Consider the following 20,240-nt stretch of genomic DNA (forward strand, 5'->3'; position numbering starts at 1 on the left):
GTGAAAAACTGGAGTGAATAATGAAACAAAGTATTGCAAGCACCTATCAGATAAAAGTCACAGTTACTTCAAAGATATTGGTGCATCTTTCTGTTTGCTTTTCATGCACATTCATATGCATGACATTGTGTTTGGAAGACCATCCATGACAGAGAAATTCCAGAATGCTTACATGAATAAATATGAGCAAATGTTCATCAGATGTTCATACCGCAAGTGGTTTACTCAGTTCTCTTGTATGATTTTCAAAGCTTGTTGTTCATTTGGAGCAGACAAAGCACAGAATTAATTTGAGGATTTGGTTTTTGTAATAAACCTCTAGATAATGTTTGCAAGGATTCTTTTTTTGGACATACACCTTCTAAAATATATTAATGGGATACATTCATAGAAATATAAGTAGCAAATGCACTGAATTTCATTTAAGTACCTCCATGAATAAAAAAGTCTGTTTTCTACTGGTGGTTCATACCTATGTTCGACGAGAAGTAGCTCTGAATATTTAAAGCTAACTTGAGTATATTGGATGCCTCAGAAACCTGCCATATTTTAGGTAGCTGGGAGCCAAGAATCCAATTTTCTTTTTCTATATGTAAACTTGGGGGAGGATTGTTGTTTTTGTTTTGCTTTTTAAATTATTCTGAGGAAGATCAACACTTCAGAATTCAAGAAGGGTTTGGATAATGCTCTCAGGTATGTGATGTGATTCTTGGAGACTCTCCTGTGCAGGGCCAGGAGTTGAACTCAATGATTCTTGTGGGTGCCTTCCAACTCAGGATATTTTATGATTCTATGAACAGTCATGAAAGTTTTCTTCAGGAAGAACAATTAATTCTAAGCTTAGGTGGTGCTAAACTTATAGGTATTGTGTAAATCTTACCTGCTGCAGTTTCTGTAGAAATGTGGATGCCAGCAAAACTATTGAAGTTAATAGGGGCCTTTCTAGTAATTTATTGGACTGCACATATATTATTGACAGAGCACTGTTTATTTCAATGTATTATATACTCAGATTCTTGTGTCTTCTCACCTCTGAACAGGTGCATTTGCGTGCACTGCAAGTCTGCAGTGCTTTGAGACAAGGCACAGTTGCTACCAGGCTTGCACAGAAATCCACTGACTTTAACTAAGCTAAGGGAATTCCAGCACAAATTTGCATGTGTAAAACTAATCCATTCTAATTCCAGTATCTGGAAAATCTGTGGCACGTGAGTTGTTGGATAAAAGCAAGATCCCACATGTGATTATTCAGGAAAAAATATCGTGGGTGAAGGAAAAGTTTTGATACTCCAATAAACTAATTTCTTACTTAGAAACCTGCATCAGAAAGCACATTTTTCTTCATTGCTGTCATATATCGAAAATACATATGTAGGTATTTTATTGTTATTATTTTTATACTTAGCATCCAATAAATAAGAAAATTATTTATTAATTTAAGAAACTGATGGGTTAGCATGTTTTTCTTGTTTATGAGTACCGTCTGTAAGAAAGCACAAAATAATAACAACAGTGTCACTTCAGAAAGGTGAGCTGACTTCTCAGCAGGCATAGAGGAGAACAGAGAGGGCTGTATGGCTAGGCAGAACAGAGCTTTGTCTTGATAACTCAAAATGACTAGATCATGCCTGGTAGCTGGTCCTGGAAACCTGACCCTTGTCACAGGCTGACTACATCAATTTGCAATAGATTGATGATGTATAGACTGTGGTGCCCCAGGGGAGACCCAAGAAAGGTCTGAGAAACACTGTATTGTTAATCCATACCCCTCATTAGCTTCTGCTGTGCTGGATTTCAACTAGCTGGCAAGGCTAGAGAAGTTGGAGGGAGAATGTGGTGTTGCCTGGTGCTATTATTGTTAGTTGCCTTTTGAATGAAAGGATGTTTTAAAATACCTTTTCTCCAAAGTTTAATACATGAAAACTGGCAGGATTCTTTATTTTCCTCTCTACCCCTCTTGTCAAGTGCCTGGAATTCCTAGATTTTCTTTGTATATTGATTTAGTGCTCTCCCCTCAACAGCCCAAGCTTTATCTCTTCCTGATAACAGTCTCTCTCTATCCTATTCTAAGCAGTGGCAGGCAAATTATATGCACTGTAATCAATTTACATTTAACTACCATTCATCATCTCTCATGTTGCTGAAGGAGACTGTAGCCCTGCCTTCACTGTTTCTTTATGTACTTCAGGACTTGTTGCTTAACCATTTGTGCTCAGGGTAGTGCAAGGTTTTGATTTGAAGAAGGCTGTAGTTTTAAACATGGTTTCCATCAAACAGTAACATCTTTGTCAAACTTCAACAGAATTAACCTTAACTGCCAAGGAAGTTTTGACTGCCATCATAAAAATGTTTGATTAGTGTTAATAATTTATTAAATTGGTTTGTCCTGACACTGCCAGCATGTTGGAAATCTCTCAAGCATTAAAACATTAACAGAGGCTGTAATACAATGCTCCTTCTGTTCCACATTTTATTTCAAGACCACATTCTTATGAGCCTGGTTCTGTGGTGTTCCAATATGCTCTCATTAAGACTGCATTAAAAGATGAAATATGACAAATATTAAAAAGCATGGGAATATAGAGTAGAGCATGGTGGGTGTACTTTTGTGGGTAACTCTGCTGCGATTAAATTTTTGTAAAGCAAACCTGTTTTTGCAATATGGGGAAATAAAATTACCAGGCGAATATTCAACTGAAACAGACCCAATATGCTTGATTGCTTTGTCCAACCTCCTAAAATACATAAGCTTAGTTAGAATTTCTACTAAAATGGGAAAGCTGATATTGGGCCTGCTTATGCTGAAGCATACTGTTCAAGTACATAAGAAACAAAGTCCTATTTGAGAAAAGTATTAACACCTCGAGAATAGATTGATCAAATTTTTATTTGATAGTTTACATCTGCATTTAAATTGGCAGTGGTAGGAGCTCTCCTGTGTTCTACCAGAAACAGCTGTTTTGGTTCATGTGGCCTCAGGAATTGCATGTAACATATTTTGTATAAAAAGCCATTTAAACAATAACAAGAGTTTGCTTTACTTTCCAATTGGATGGAAGATAGTTGAAATGGAGGCTCAGTTTATCCTTTGCAATTTGCTGATAATATCAGTAAAATTAAGTAAGCAATTATTTTTTCCTCTATTTAGTACCCATGTAGGAGCTCCACCATTGTCTCGAATGTGTAGACTGATGTTGCACACTGCATAAGTTAAGCACAGAGATATTAACAAGTGAAGGGAAAACCTTCATTTCTGTATCCCAGTTATGAATATATATTGAGAACAGTTTCAATACCTACCTTTGAAATTTAATCCAAGGCTTTTGAACTTCAGGAGTGAACTGTTCATAACAGCTCAATTTTTCTCATTTTGGTACTTGAAAAGCTATGATGGGTACATTAATGAAAAGTGTGTTTTATTTTATGAGAGGAAGTAATCTAAGCTAGTCATACCTATATGTCCTAAACTCCATGTGTTTTCAAATGAAGAGAAAACTCTTTAGGTAAGATTTGCTAGTTTTTGTAATTTATCATTTCCAACTACTCAGCTGTGTGGAGTACAGACCTGATATAATTGACCTTCAATCAGAGGACAGTGAGTTCAATGGTAGCACAACTTGGCCCTTCTTCCAATTAGTCTCCGCTGATGTCTCCTTTCTGTTAGGTGCAGAAAAACTTTATGGAAATGATTACCATAGATCAACCTTTTTTCAGCTTTCTAAACTTAAGAATGTCATTCTTATGAAACTAAAAACATTGTAAATGCTAATTTGTTTTAGTATGTACTATGCCTTGTAAGATGTATGCACTATGCCTTGGCAAGAACTGTATAGCAACAGTACATCAAAATGTAGAAAATAATCAGTTGTTTCAACATCAGAAAGTCATAATCCATCAACTCAATAAATTCCCAAAAGATGTGTCAAATACATGTTTAAGGAACAGACTGAGTGCAAATGTTAAAATTGTGTCTCTTCAACTGTTAGGAATAGTTACATTTGCTTTTTTTTATGCTGTTGTTTGTCTTTGTTTCCTAACTATTTGCTGTGTTAATAACGAAAATTGTTGAATGTTCTGAAACCTCAACAGTTCTACATTTATTAATTACAACACGAAGATAAGCAGAGCAAGTGACTACTGTGCTATGTGAGATATTTTAATATGAAGCTTCAAATGGCTCCAGTTCTTGGCCGCAGTGGGATAAACTAAGACAAGCACTCCTAGTAAGTGCCAAGAAATTTCCATCTTATTAAGAGCATCCTCAGTTCCTCCTGACAGTATGCTTGCTAAGTGTAAATGATCTACAAGTTTTCCCAAATTTTAAACCAAAGGTTGTATATATCCTGCACAGGAAAGTGGCATCTGATGTTCATGGTTAATGCATTTTATTCATGGTTAATACATTTCCATACAAGTTTTTTTTTCCATAGTAAAAAAAGGTTGGAAAATTTTGAATTAAGTCCATAAACTAATTATTTTCCATTCCAGCATTGTTTCTTTTCTAACAGAACTCCTGACTCAGTGATTTTGTAAATGGCCTGCAGTTACATGACCCTGATTGTGGTCTAATGAGGGTTAGAGGGTGCCTCTTAGACGATGTTGGAAAATTAAAGATACTTCTTTTCCTCTAGCTTTTAAAACTAATTGTTCTCTGATTTTATATGAGAACAAACGTTATATATATGTTGAAATCCGTTTCCCTCAATGGCACTATTTTCCTGTCCACAACTTTGATGTACTGCACGTACTTAGAAAAAGGCAATGTTTGGTGAACATGGTCCTAGTTGTTTAACAGTGAATTCAAGTACGGTAGTATGAATGAACTGAAATTCAACAGAGGAGGAGAATTTCTGTTCTGTTCAAAAGAAAAAGGTGTATTTTTCATCTCCAGTTATTTGTATCCGTCTTTTACCCATGTTTCCATCATTTGAGGACAGTACAGTTATTGAATAAATGGATCACAAATATCTCTGACTCACTTCTCTGCTTATGTACTATGACTTGATACTTGAATTGATATTGCCTTTTACCTGTATATTTAGTCTTAATATATGTGTATTTGGTGACTTTGTTTACCTGTCTGTTGCACAGGGTAATTCCATGGAAGGTCTCTAAAATAATGTATAAGCAAGATTGCGTAGTTTTCTTTTTTCACTGCCTTTCACCTACAGCTACAAAATCACATTATTTTAACACTTCTGACCAGCCACAATGCTAACAAAAGGAACTGCTGGCCAAACATCTGATAGTTCAAAGCAATGTGTTAGAATATTACTTTTGTATAGTTAACTTTTCCCAACATTGACCTGGAAAATTAGAGAGGTCAGGATTCATGTTCTTCGACTAAGATATGTAATCTCCAGATCTCTGCAACAGAAAAAATCCTGATAGTAATCCTGTATGCAGCTCTGACACATTTTTGTCTAGGGGAGGGATTCTTCAGTTATTACATTAATAGCTGTGTATTGTATAGCTATTGAAAATATTTGTATGACACTGGAGTCCAAGAGCATACTGGATGAAAAAAAAAACAGCCCCCCAAAAATGCAACAAACCAACCCTTAGAAATGGAAATAGAAGATGAAATTTGACTAACTCAAAACTGTCTAAATTTTTAACTGCTATCTAGCCTCATCGAGAAACAGATAAAAGTACTAGGCAGAACAATCCAATACGCAAACCACAATCTTGCAGAAGACTAAGCAAGAGCTTGTGAAGGATAAGATGGCTCAAGACTGCTCATGAGGTGATAAATAAATGACAGTGTAGAAGAAAAAATATTGACAGGAGTAGCCTATATTTAAATAATAAATGAGTAATGAAAACCAATATTAGATATTAGTTTCAAAGATAGTTTTGAAAATCAGAACAGCGGACAACACGAAATGTGATGACATCTGAAAATAAGAAAGCCAGGCTGAAGAAATAAGATACAGGAATACACTAAGTGTAGATCTTGTTGTCTGTGACTAGGAAGTAAAAGTCGTGCTTTGTGTGTTGTGCCGCTTGTTTTGTTTCCTAGTGTATTAAGGTTAGTATTCCAACCTATTATAGGTCTGGATCCATATCTCTTCATATCTCTCTAGGTTTATGTCTTTCTAGATGTGAATTTAACTGCATGATAGGTACAAAGTCACCAGACAAGGTGGTTGCAAAGTAATAACAATGTCTGCATAAGTCATGGTTCCCAAGCCACTCAGGAGTTTAACATTTCTAAATGCAAACATTGGATGTTTTATTACTCACAGAGCCTTCAAATTGTTTGTGTCAGCCTTTTGTGGTTATGTGGCATCTTTTTTTTTTTTCTACCTGTCCTCATTAATAAGTTTTACATTAAGAGCTAGGCAGGAAAAATAGAAATGTAGCTGCTGAATATTTTCTTACCCATATCTAAGCAAATTCTCCAGAGAATTTAGTTTTTCTTTTAAACTGTGATTCAACTTTTTCTTGAAAATGGAATCAGAAAGAGCCATGGCAGAAAAGGATTCACAATTTTATCCTGTTTCTGTATAAAGAGTTGTGCCTGACAGCTGGTGTGGCACAGTCTTGTGTTACATAAGTACATAATGTGTAGAGTTCAGGAATGAAAGCTGTTCCACCGTTTAGCTACAATTATTTAAGTTGCACTGGTATTGTATGGGCATATTTATCAGGAAAAGATGAACTTTGTTCCTTTCTAGTAAAGATGTTATCTTTATTAGAAGATTCCTCAGAGCTGTGGTGCAGTTTTATATGTACCTGTGGTGTCCTTTTATATGCAGCTGCATTTGACTGGTTACAAAGCTCTGTAGCATCACCAAACAATTAATTTTGTTACTTGTTTTGATTTGGGTTTTGGTATTTGTTTGGTATTTGGTTTTGGTTTTTTTATTTATTAAAAAAAGACTGTACTACCTTTCCTTTCTCCCTTTTACTACATCTCACAACTGTGAATGACTTCCTGGTACCCCAGTTAGAGGAAATTTCTTCAGAGATATAACATCAGTTGATTTATGCATTTCTTTCTGGTATAATAAAGATAGGGAGGCTTTCAGCATAATTACTTAACTAACCAAATATTTATTTTAGATATGTTGTAGGTTCTATTGCTCTATGGCACATTAGACAAAGTATATATTGTGAGAGTGGCTGGAACCTTGCGGCTGCTTTTATCCCAGCCCCAGTCAGACTTTTATCAAAAACCACTCCATGGAGGCGAGACTTATCACTCCCATGGGAAATGACAGAAAATTTTTTTGTTATTGCTCTGGCAGGAGTCTAATGGAGGGTAGATTTTTACTGGTACAGGTGTTGACAGCACTGCATCCTGCATCCTTTCTGGAGCAGCTGATTGCACTACAGAACACTTCTTACTGGATTAACTCTGTTATGAGCCCTGGGGTGACTGATTTGCCTCACTTTTGTATTACAGCATTGTGTTACTTAAAGGAAAACAATGCTTAATAAGCAGTGAGATTGCAGCCACATCCTCTCTCCCAGTGGAGCATGAGCCCAAGGACAGGAGCAGGTCTGCAGGCTAGGCAGACCAGCCCATGGAGGAAGGTTTCTGCAGCTTCCTCTGGTTTGCCTCTTTGTAGGGTTCTGGGGGGTACACCAAATTGTGAAAAGACTTAAGAGCAATATTGTTCTCCCACACAGACACCTTTAAGTGGAAAGACGCACACTGCAAACTTTGGAGCACCATAGATATCTTAATTAACACCAATAACGTATTTGAATTGATCAATCCTTGTGTTTCAGAGCACTTTGGAAAAAATATCACATAGTATTTTCTGCCTTGGATTGAAAGGCACAAGCAGGAAAACAGACTTGCTGCAGAATTACAGGGCAAGTGGGAGAACTGGGATGAACTCTCTGTCTCCTGAGCTTTGTGGCACTTTCAGTAGTATCCCAGCACAATAAAAATGATACAGCCGTTCCCACTGGCTTTGCTTAGGTTGCTTAAAGTTATGTAAAGCAAGTACATAAATACATTTTTTTTTTGTTTAGATGTTGCCACCACAGGCATACCATTAGAATCCAGTTATTAACACTTCTGAAAAAGAAACATGATATTATTTTGCTTATGTGCAAGAGAATTTTCCTCCTCTGGCAACATGCTCAGAAGTGGGTGGGGGTGGGAAAAGGATTAACGGGGTGGGGGAGGTAAAATGTATTTTAACTGAAGAAAGCATGGAGAGTTATAGTCTCAAAGAAAGAAATAAACATTGTAATCATAAACAAATGTAACCTTGAGAACAGAAGACAGGAATTTTATTGTATTTACATAGGACACTTGAGCAACAATGAAGGATTTGTTCTCTTACGTTAGTCAGAACACACTGGCAGGAGGGCCCTTTCAGTGGCCATTGCTTCCAGATAGCGTGTGTCTAGGAATGTACAGACATGGGCAAAGAGAAGGCTTGCTTTGAGGGGAGATTGGAGAATCTCTTCACTATAAGGCCTGAGCATGAATTTTCTCAACAACACTGGAAACCAAAACAGCATTGAGGCTTGCTCTGCGTTTCAGATTTATATAAATGCTTACATTTACACTCTGCAGTTATCTGTATGAGGTATTTTGGTATACAAGCCAAAGCCACTTCTGCAGATCTATGCAAACTGATGAGATAAACTAACTGTACAGCTCGACATGAGACCATGCCCTGTTCTTGTCAGGTGTCTGCTTTCAGTGCTACCAGCTTAGATTCCTTCAGGTTCCTTACACAGATCCTATGAGACTATGTTTCTAAACTGAATCTCAGTGAGAGATGGGAAATTATGTTTCTTGTAAAAGAAGCTACCCTGGAGGGAGACTTTTATTGTGTGCTTATGGACACAATCTGAACAGCACAACAGGCGGACAGTGCTGCATAAGGATGTGGGAAAAGCCTTGGCCCTCTAAGAGTCACCAGCTGTTCAACTACGCAAAATCAACAGTATATTTGCAAGGAAGTACTTGCTCTTTTTATTTCTCTTTCTATTCATGGTATGTTAGCCATATTTTCAGGTTATTTGATAACTTGAGTGCTGATGAGTTCATACTGTAATAGGACAGAGCTACTTTCCTATGGGATTCTCAGTCCTATGTATTTAGAAAGGCAAAGAGTGGCAAAAAGGTGATGTTATTTTCCTTTTTATGGGGGAGAAGCAAGATAGAGGAAAACAAAATATCTTGACCAAGGTCCTTTAGGGCATTCATGAAGAACTGGGAATTAGAGCAAAATCTCCAAGTCCAGTGAAGTGCCTATTTAATGTGTTGTTTGTATGTGCTTTAAGAGTATCTTCTAACTCTTCACTTGTTTGTTTAGAATCCAAACTAATTCTAAACAAAACCCTTGTTTTGTCAAGATCAAATTGCAAATGCTGGATGCAAACATAACATGAAGTGCAGATCCTGTTTGGGTTTTCATTTGTTTGCTTGTTTTTAATTCTTGCCCTAGGAAGCTTTTAGGGATGTTAAAAACAAAAGCACACGCACACAAAAAAATAAAACCAACTCAGAGTTGTTATACTCTAGTGCAAGCATAAAGACAGTGGTCTCTGTTCTACCAATACAAGTGAAAAAATACAAGGCCTGCATGTTCCTTTTCATGTAAAATGTTTCCTCTGAAGAAATATCCATGAAGGAACAGTTCCCATTTGAGACAATAAAACTATAGAATGTTTTTGTGCATTGCCAGAATGCACAACACATTCTGAAGCAATTCTTCAACCCAGTAATGCTTTTTAATAACCTATTGGTGTATAGGACCCAGAAAGAAGCATCTTAAAGGCGATACTTTGTTCGTTGTTCATGCTGTTAAGATCAGACCCTGTTTCTTGTGAAACACTTTTCTAAGAGAGCAGCCTTGCAGTAGCTCTCTCTGTCAGGGAATAACTCAGCCTGGAAGGGGTCTCTGGAGGCAGCCTGGTCCAACAGCCATGTTTAGAGCAGGTCAAAATTTGAAATTAGATCCAACTACAAAGATAACTTGGGCTGCTCAGGGCTGTGTCCAACTGGGTTTTAAACATCTCCAAGAATGGAGAGTACTTGTCCCTGGGCACCTGTGACCACTCTCATGGGGAAAAAAAATTCCTAATATCTAACTGGAATTTCCTTGGCTGCAGCCTGTGTCTATTGCCTCTTTCACTGTGCAGCTTCAAAAGTTTATCACTGTCTTCTTTAAAAGCACCTGCTACATAGATGAAGAAAATCATATCTCACTTCACCTTCTCTTCTTGAGACTTGACAAACTCAGTTCTCTCAGCCTCTCACCTTATGCTGTACGGTCCAAATGCCACCAAGTCAGCAGACTGGTCACTTTATACAAAGCAAAAACTCAAATTAATTTGCCCTGGATATGTCTTGGCTTTCAAGATATCAGTGAAGGCCAGTCACATGGGGTAAGCTATTTCCATGTTTGAAGGGAAATGTGTTGGCACAAACACAAGATACCTTGTCACTAATGTAATTTTTGGCAGGTGTCTTCACTAGGAGAAGTTTGTTAGGTGCCAAAAGCAAAGCATAGTCTAACTTATATTTCTCACATGTGGCCTCACAAGCAGCCCTGTGTTCAAATTTCCAGTCAGCCTATGTTACCTTAGCTTTTCTCCTGCCACATGGCAATGCATATCTGAGAATAAAATTCAGCAAACTGTTTGGAAAACAGCAAAAGAAATAATTTTTGAGTACTCCGGTAACTTCTGAATGTAATTTCAATTTAGTTCTCTGAATGACCAATTACATATTCCCTTTATTCCAAAATATTCAGAAGTGTTTGGGAAAAGGAAGTATAGGGTTTGAATTAGTTTTCAGAGTGATTCTTCACTGATTTCCTAGATAAAATTGATTTCAGCTTATAAAAATCCATTCTGGACCTTGTCTGTCACTAACTTTTATCTCCTTTGCTCCATTGTAACCTGTCTTCATTGTAAACAAGGTTTCAAAGATGTTGTGATGACAGATTGAATGTCCAAACAGAGAAAACAAAACCTAATTATGTAGGAAGTTTGCTTTGGGGGTTTTTTTAGGTGGATTTTTTTTTTCCCTCACAGTGTCAAATGGACCTTTACGTGAATGAATTTAATTGTTGTAAAAAGTTTTTTTTCTATATACCCTGCTGGGTATCTTGGTTATCTTTCTCTAGTTTGTGCTTTCATGCCAGGCAAGTGTAGGGAAGCACTTTCTCAAGCAATTTGCTGACATTAGGCTGACTTAGATGTGAATGGATGAAGGTGTTTTGTATTCTGTGCATGTATCTCTGAAGCTATGAGTGGCCAACAGACTGTCATTAATATGTATATAGAGCATCTCCAAACTCACTTGTGCCCCATTTGCAATCACCATTAACACACTTGCTTAAAATTGCCATTAGGGAAAAGGACGATGATGTGTTTCTCTTGCTGGTTATCTTGGCACCTGTGATTTGTTTTCTCCCTTCACCAAAGTTCATCTTCTAGTTTTGGACATAATGCTTGTTCTGGAGTGCTTTATCACTTTATTATATCCTTCTATTTCCATACTAGTCAAGAGTCCTAGAGGTCAGGATCAGGTCATGAATCTGCTAGTTGTATCTCCTTACTTGATTGCTATCTGCACACATTTTGCCTTTCCTTTTCCATTTTTCAAATCATTCATTAAACGAGAATTATTTACAAGAAGAATACTTCAAGGATACTTCAGATACCTGTTTCTCTGTGGGAACTATTTCCGCACCGAAGCACCCAATAGATGTTTTTCAGTCAGTTATGAACATACCCTCTGATGTTTACATTTAAGCCATTTCTTTCATTAATTTTGATAAAGTTGTGCACTACATGTCAAAAGTCTTATTTAAGTTGAAAGATATCTACTGCTCTCCTGTTGTCTACTGAACATACTAACCCATCAAAGAAGGAAATTGGACTGACTTGTGTTTCTTTCTAGCTCTTTTTATCACTCTTATATTCCAGAGGTTGAAAATTGCTTGCTTTAGCATTTGCTCCTAGAACCTTTCCAGGACTTGAGTGTTTTGTGATTTCATCAATCATTCTGTGAATCGTTCTACCTCTTTTCTTTTTATCACTGTCCTCTGTACACTTTCAAAGGTTATTTCCTATGGTTTAAAGATCACTTTGATTAGTTCCTGAGTTAGCTGAGACTAGATTTTATGAAGTCTTGCTTATTTGGAGATATTTGGAGATATGTCTTGTCTAAATAATCTGTCTGTCTTCTGTCCTCTGGTCAGCATTTATTTTCTTTGGCATCTACAGAGTAAGAAAAGTATTCTTTTAATAAGAATTGATTTTTCAAGCTATTTTGTAGGTCTAAAATGCAGACTATCAAACAAGTAATATTCATTACTCTAAAAATGGTGGTATTTATCCTATTTTTAGAATAACTGCTGAAATGACTTGCCTGACACTTCAAAGCCAGTCAATGGTAAAGGAATAGCACTCAGAAATTACTGACTCTTTCTTATGATATTCAGCACTCAGATACTTCATCATGGGTCAGGACTCAGTTGTGCCAAGCTCCATGCAAGCAGGATGATCCTGTCCCATAGTAAGTCATGGTGAAAACGTATGACAAGAGGCAGGTAATATGGACAGACAAACAGGAAACACTACAAGAAAACCCAGAGAACAACAGTAGTAAAATAAGTGGCAAAAAAGAACTTGGCCCTAAATTCTCTCAACAGTTCCTAAAAGAACATTCTGCGAGTGTGCAAGATCAGCCCTTCTTTGGTGATTCTGACTCTTTTTGAGATGAGAAAGAGCAAATTCATGCTGTAGAAACTGCAGTTACTGAGTTTTACTGATTGCAATTTTCCTTCAAGCACCCCTACAAACAAAGTGACCATCTTAGACTGTCCTTGGCCTCATTGCACACAATTTACAAGCAGGGAATCCCATCAACATTCAAAAAGAACTAGAAATATAGTATTTATTCTTGGATATTGTGAAAGGACTCAGATGGAAATGTAATATTAATAGGACATCTCAAGTGTCTGTATATAATTCAGCATTCAGAATCACAAGCAGACCTAAAAGCAAGCTCACATGGCTAACACCCGCTCTGCATTTCTGCAGGCTGTTGTGTTAGCTTTGTACATTCTTGTATTTTCATCATGCTTATTTTAATTCGCATTCAGGATTCATCCATCTAAAAGGAATATATTGAGCTTGTACATGAACAGTGGATACATCCAAATCTTACTCTTCAGCCTCTATTTTGTGTCATGTGTGTTTAAATCATTCTGTCCTGTTTTGGAAGTGTGTAACACAGATGAATGCAGAGTAAATGAGAACCCAAATACTTTATTGTTATCTTGATGGGGTAAAGAAAAAATTTGTTTTCCTTCAAACTGGCAGTTAAAATCTTTACCAAATTGTGGGACTTTTTTTGTTTGTTTTTGATTGTATGGTGGTCTGTTATTGTTTTGTCCATTTGTGGTATACAGAAGTAAATCTAGGAAAGTGTGAGACGGACTTAAGGAGCCATCCTACCTTTTGTAATTTTGTACTGTTTATGAGGACATGGGATATAGCAGTATCTGTTTGAATTAAGGAGAAAGAGATACGAAGATGAAGACTGCTAATGAAAAGACTCTAATTGCTAGGAACACATATTAAGATATCTTAATACACAGTTACTCGTTACTTTAGGGGTGTGTGTATACAGGCTAGTGATGTCTAGCCAGCATGTATGTACATAGAGCATTGCATTGTGCTATGATCTTTCTAACATCTGAATATCTGGAAGGGAACTCACAGATAAATTAATGATGTAACTGGTTACATGCTGATTGGTTTCCAAAGTAAAATCTCAGATTATATGATTCAAAGTAGTGTTCATATTTTAAAGAAAATCTCCATTACACAAATATGTGCAAAATGGACAGTTTTAGACAAGTAGAAAAGCTGTGCATTTATACTGGTGGATGATTTGTTGCCATGGGTGCTACATGCATGGCTTATGCAGTATACTTTTATATTATAGTTTTGTGGAACTCCTATATTATGTGTTGATCAGTTGAATTTCAAACTGATCATGACACTTTCACACTGTGAAAGTAGGCAGAAGATTTCACATAAGGGCTTCTATGGCTTGTGCATTTCCTTTTAGATAGCAACTATACTGATTTACTGGCATCGGATGTTTCCAGAGTGGTACCCAAGCCTGCAAATAAAATATGTAGAATATCTATCATGTACATTAGAAGCCCAGATTTGGAAACTTGTATAACGCAGTGTTTGGCAACACCATCTTTGAACTCGATTAACAGATTATTTGGTTGGTAACAATTCCCAACAAGTCCCTCTCTTAAACCAAAAAGTGCAGACTTAAACCTTCAGCCCTGAAGTTCCCTACTGTGCTTGTGAAAGCTATGGCCAGCACACATGCACATGACTAACCTTACTCATGTGAGCCATCCCATTTAGATATGCACATGTGAAGCTGCAGTGCCATAACATAAATGATCAAAGAAGTAATCCAAATCCCCAATTCTTACTTTCATTCAAGCACACACATAATCCTTAGCATCCCAAGTAGTGTTTTAATTAGCCATTGAAAGCAGTAAGTGTTAGGCTCTGAAACTGATTATACATCTCAAAATCATTTGAGTTAATTAAATAATTTGTTTTCTATTCATGTTGCTTTGTCTCATTCTCTCCTTTCATTAATTTTAACCCACAAAGAAATTCACTAAAATCACCCTCGGTGTAAGTGCATTCTCACAGACTTTGCTCTAATTCCCACAGAATGTTGGATATTATTTTCAACCTAGAACTAATTAATAGTGTATGTTCTTTATTGAAATCAGAGTATTTCTGTATACTACATATTAATGCAGATATTTGTTGTGTGCTGTCATTTTCAGAATATTATTCTTATCCATGTCTGTGTCTATGTCTTTAATTTTAGGAGGCATTACATTACACTAGAGACTCCTCTGACAGAAAAGAAACCATATTTTTCTCCCTTTTTTTTTTTCTTTCTACTATATTTGTCCTATTAAAACTCTGTATGTGTACTGGTTTAAAAACTGTGTGGGATAGGAAACAGGAGCACAGTATTCAAAAAGAGATATGTCAAAACTACTAGTGATGCCCTTAGTAAAGGGTACAGAAGTGGAATTAAAAGACTTTACAAGATCAGGTGTGAGTCCCAAGTGATATAGTATTATTGGGAAGGTGGCTGCTGCCAATAGCTGTGCTTCTATCACTAGCACAAGATTTTCAGGTCAACAGAAGACACAAGCACATGTTTAAATTCTTTTCTCATTTAAGGTGGAAAAAGACTACGTTGTAGAAGCCCTGCTTTGTACAAGATGGCTCAGTTACTTACATGATGAACATTATACATTTGCTAAATTGTCTTACTGGTACAATGCTCAAAACTACAACGGAACAAAAAAGTCAAACAAAAATATCCAAGCAGAAGTAGATAAGTGTATAAGCCTAAAATACATCTGGAATAGCTGTGATAGCAGCAGCTCACTTACAGTCATGATGCTGCATGGACAGCTAGGCCTGCCAGTCACAGGGATGAATACCTGCCAGAGAGAAGGGCTGCCTGTTTCACTGGGCTAGAGGAGTGACCCTCTGAGTTAGCATTGTTATAGCTGGGTTGCTGAAGACAGAGGTACATCAAGATTTTGGTATGGCCAGAATGAAGTATCTGAAACTAGATTTAAAGTTCAAATACCACTTACTGTTCTCAACTCTCTTCAATGGCCATCTCCTACAACTTTAACGTTCTTCAAATCTGCACTTTGAAGTGAAGACATGAGAAGGACCACTTGTGATGGTGAGGGAGGCTGTTGGATAATTTAATTTTAAATGCAGTTTTGTGGTAAGGGCTAGCTTTTTTCCCTTTCTGACATCTGAGAGACATCATGCGATTCAGTGCTTTTAGCAACTCATTTATTTAGTTATTGGGATGGAATTGTAGTTGGAAGTCTTATTTCATATGAATCATTCTTCGTTGGTACTATTTAGCAGGGGGAATACTGCTTTGTGGTTTTATCCTCAGTCATTGACGTTGAATAGATGTGTCCAGAATGATGAAAGAGGTTCTGATAAAATGGGCATGGATCCTCCATAAAACTTCATTTTCAGTGGGAGAATCTTGTGGATGGGTATCAATTGTGAACAGAATTATTTAAAATAGCTAAACATAACAGTTAAGGCTACATAATTGACTAGAATATATTTAAAGGTAAGCAAATCATATGCTGAGATTATGAATGCACAGGTGTTACACGATTTTTATGTGAAAGCAAATACTACTTCTCTGACAACTGCAGTATACCCAACCCAGAATTCAGCAAGAGTTTCTGCTCTTAATCGTCTGGGACTGGAGATGAGCCTGCAACTCCCTCAGTTAACTCAGACACAGATAGTTACTTTTGAAAATTAAATTATCTTCTCTGTTGGAATGCCTCAGCATTTGGATACTAACTTGAACACAGTTTTAAAAATCTGAGGTTTGCTATTTTCTCTTGATTTTTCGTCTGTCAGGTAAAAATAAAAGTAGACCACTCTCCCATCTGAGTGTCAAGTCTATAAAATGAAAAAATAGGATAACAAAATCAAAGTTACCTGATTCTATTTGAGTTGTGCCTGAAGCAGTATGAACAACTACTTGAGGGACACCTGGGTTCTCCACTGATCTATTGACTTCAGGCAAGTTGCATCGCCCCTCAGTTCTTCAGTTCATAAACCAGAGATAACACTGAAGGCCTTCTTTTGTCTCATGCTTTCAGACCTGCTGATGAAAGGAGCTTCACAGAAATAATAACCCTATTCACTGAGAATTTAATATGTTATTTTTGAACTTATTTTCCATGTTAGTGCAAATGGATTCAGGAGTTCTGGAACCAGGAAGACCAATGTGTGCTCTAGGCTACTCCAGCTCTTCAAGTGAAACTTGTCCTGAAAATCAGATGCTTGTAAGTCTCTCTCAAAAAAGGATTCTGAATGTCTGATGTGTTATCTCCTTATTCTGATTCACACTCTCTTGTTTTGGGTTGGTTGCCTCATTTTGTTTTCTCCCCTTCCCCACAAATCTTGCAGAAACTCAGTCTTTGAACTCTTCATTCCTGTCAAATAAGGCTGACATTGACCTATAGGATCAGAAGTTGTTATGGGGGTGGGATGGGTGGACAGAAAGTCTTGTGTAGCATGATTGTGTAAGTCTCATTTCTTTGGGAAACCAGGGCAAAAGTCATGCCTGCCTTCATTCCTTTTGCTTTGAAAACCATAGAATGGACTTGCCAAAATAGCGTCTCCAAACTCAAAGCTATCTTTATCCTTAGCAAATGGGATGGAATGCTAGCCAAAAAGTGAAAGAATAAGATTTACACATATGGGACTGCGTTGTGCATGAATATAACATGTGAGAAACAAATTACAATCTTCATCACTGCATAGTCTGATTCAGTAAAACTGCTTGCTACAGAGGAAATGGATGGAAGTTATATACAGGACTTCTGGTTCCACGTGGCATTGAGCTATCCAGAGAAGACAAAAGTTAGCCTCAAAAGGAGTTACAGAAAGGAGAGGAATAATCTGGTTTTCTTGTTCATGGTAACAAAGTCAAACCTTAACATCAAGAAAGAGGGATGATAGAGGGAACCTTTCTAATTTAAAGGTTGAATGGATTAGGCAGGACCTCTGTCATTTAATGGTTTTACAAGAAGATTATGCAAGTACCTGTTAGGAATTGTGTAAGAATACCTGGTGACTACAAGGCCTCCTAAGTTCCATTTGAACCACTTTTTCTATCATTGTTCTGTAAAGTACAAGTTGCCTTGTGAAACACAGATATGCAATGATGTAAATAAGCCCTCTGTGTACTAAGCTGCTAAGTTTTGTCTGGCTGGAGACTGACAGAGCTGAAAGTTTGGCTTGTGTAAAACAAACATGCTAATAGAAATACTGTCCCAAATGAGTCATTCAGCCCTCAGAGGAGGGAGAACCAAAGCTTTTGAAAATAGTCACAACTTGCCAATAGCATCAGGACTCAGAAGCACTTTCAGCAACAATATGAGCACAACTCATAGAATGGTAGCACAGTAAACACCACATAACACTACTGTCTTGCTAAAGGCTACAAATACTTTTACCTCACCTGGGCAGCTCCCAGGCAGAAAGAAGCTTCTCATCCTTGGCTTCAGTCATGGAGACTGGAAGCTGATGCCATGCATAGTGAAGAAGTATCATCCTTGTCATGTCCACAGTTAGAGAAAGATAAGGTATTGTCCAGCAGGGAAATGAGTCGCTGTTTGTTACAAGCTTGGATGACAGAATTTGACAAGTGCTGTTGCATCTAAGGTCCAGATCCCAAACCCTTACTCATCCATGCAGTCCTTATTTAATCTGCCCTGGAGTCAGGGGCTTGTTCAGCCACGTAATAGTTTCCTGAGATACTCTCAGAAAACACTACCAGCACTACCCAGTGGCTCTGGATCTAGCAGCAGAATTTGTGCATAGTGCTGAATTTTGGCTATACAGAAATTCACTGCTGCTGGGTTGTTGCTTTTTTTTCTTCCCATTCATGCTGCTTTATACTTTTGCATGTGTTTTAATGGACAGTTATGGATAAATGTCTAAACTGTAAGTTTTGCATAGAAATGCTTGAAAAGAAAGTCTTTACCTCAACAATATTTCATTTTCTAAAAAAAAAAAAAAAAAATCTATCAAAAGGTTTTTATCAGAAAGCTGTAAAACAAAAGAAAATATTAATGCTGTTATGGTGTTCTATTACACCTTCTATAATACTTTCTAGTTTAACTAAGTTTACTGAGAAACGACTCTAGTTTTCCAGTCAGCACAAGTACCAGGCTTACAAAAACACTTTCAGTCTGCAGGAAAAACAGCATAAAGGGTTGCTTATGGAGAAATACTAACTTGTCACATTAAACTTACTGAACCGGGAGAGAAAAGAAACCCCGACAAATCCACAAATGGTGATGCTTGCTGTCTGCCTTGAACTCACCAAGTATGACGAACAGTGACACTGCTGTCTTAATGTATTGCTGACAGAGCTGCTGTACTCATTAACCTTTGATGAAACAAGATGTCACTTTGTTCACATCAAATGCTCCTTGATGCCAGTGCTCAGAGACTGTTTTTGTTGCTGATGCAGACATCAGCTATTGTTGAAAACATTCTCTCTCCCTTCCAACATTTCACTGCCCATGAGGATTTGTAGGTGCTGATCATTATCAATCTGCAAATGGAGTCTGAAGCCAAGAGTACGTGTTTAATTTCTATAGCTTTTAATTAATTTTTATTAAAAATCTTTATTTTAAATGTAATTCAGGTATACTTAAACCTCTGAAAATGTTACATTCTTGATGTGCTACAAGATGCTGCCAGGAATTCAAGGGTACATTTGACTGATTCACTCAACTTTTTTTGAGGCTATTGCAACTACTAAAGAAATATTTACAGCTTACAGATACATAGTAGAAGCACGTTGTAGGTATTGAGTTCTGTAATATTCTGGTCAGCATCATGACTAAACAGTGGTGTAGCCTGGATTAGAACTGACTGCTCCTAGTTCCTGATCTGTTCTCTACCCTTTTATCAGCATTGCCTTCTATTATCGGCATTGCCTCCTATTATCAGCATTAGGAGCCAATCTTGCTGTACTGTGTACAGTAAATATCATGTTGTCTAGCAAGGAAATCCTGACTGACTGTCTCTAATCTGGGAATAATTTTTGTTTAGTCTTTACTTTGCACGATAAGTACATTAATATTGCTATGAGTTAAATGAAAGCAAAACAAGAAGAAAGGGGGAAAATTTTGCTTTCCTTGCTGAACTCACAAACTTTCAGTACTGAAACCCTGAGATCAGAGGTGTATGTTCTCACAGTTGCTTTTGTGTGTGTTATTTGAATGAACAAAAAAATATTTATAGATGACCTCTTTCCACTTTATAGTCCTCAGTATCTTTTTCTTGCACTAGGAGACTTCACAGTTTTTGCATTTGATTTGTTTGACTTCATTTTTTTTCACAATTAGGTATGCAACCATTGCAGCTGTCATGCAAATATGGGAAGCAGTTGAAAGTAAGAGTGGGGATTCTTCTAATTTGCAGTTATGCAGAAGAGGAGTGTCTGATCAGAGCTTGATGCTGGAATTCTACCTGAAGGTCATGTCATGCCTCAGGAGGTGATGAGCTTTCAAAGTTTTGCGGAATAAAATAGCTATAGAAGAAGTGTTTTTGAAGAAAAATATGTAAAGGAAGTAAGATTAAAAAAACGGCAAGTTGTTTAGGGCATA

The sequence above is a fragment of the Corapipo altera genome, unplaced genomic scaffold (genome assembly GCF_003945725.1).
Source record: "Corapipo altera isolate COAL_440 unplaced genomic scaffold, ASM394572v1 48b, whole genome shotgun sequence".
Classification (NCBI taxonomy): domain Eukaryota; kingdom Metazoa; phylum Chordata; class Aves; order Passeriformes; family Pipridae; genus Corapipo; species Corapipo altera.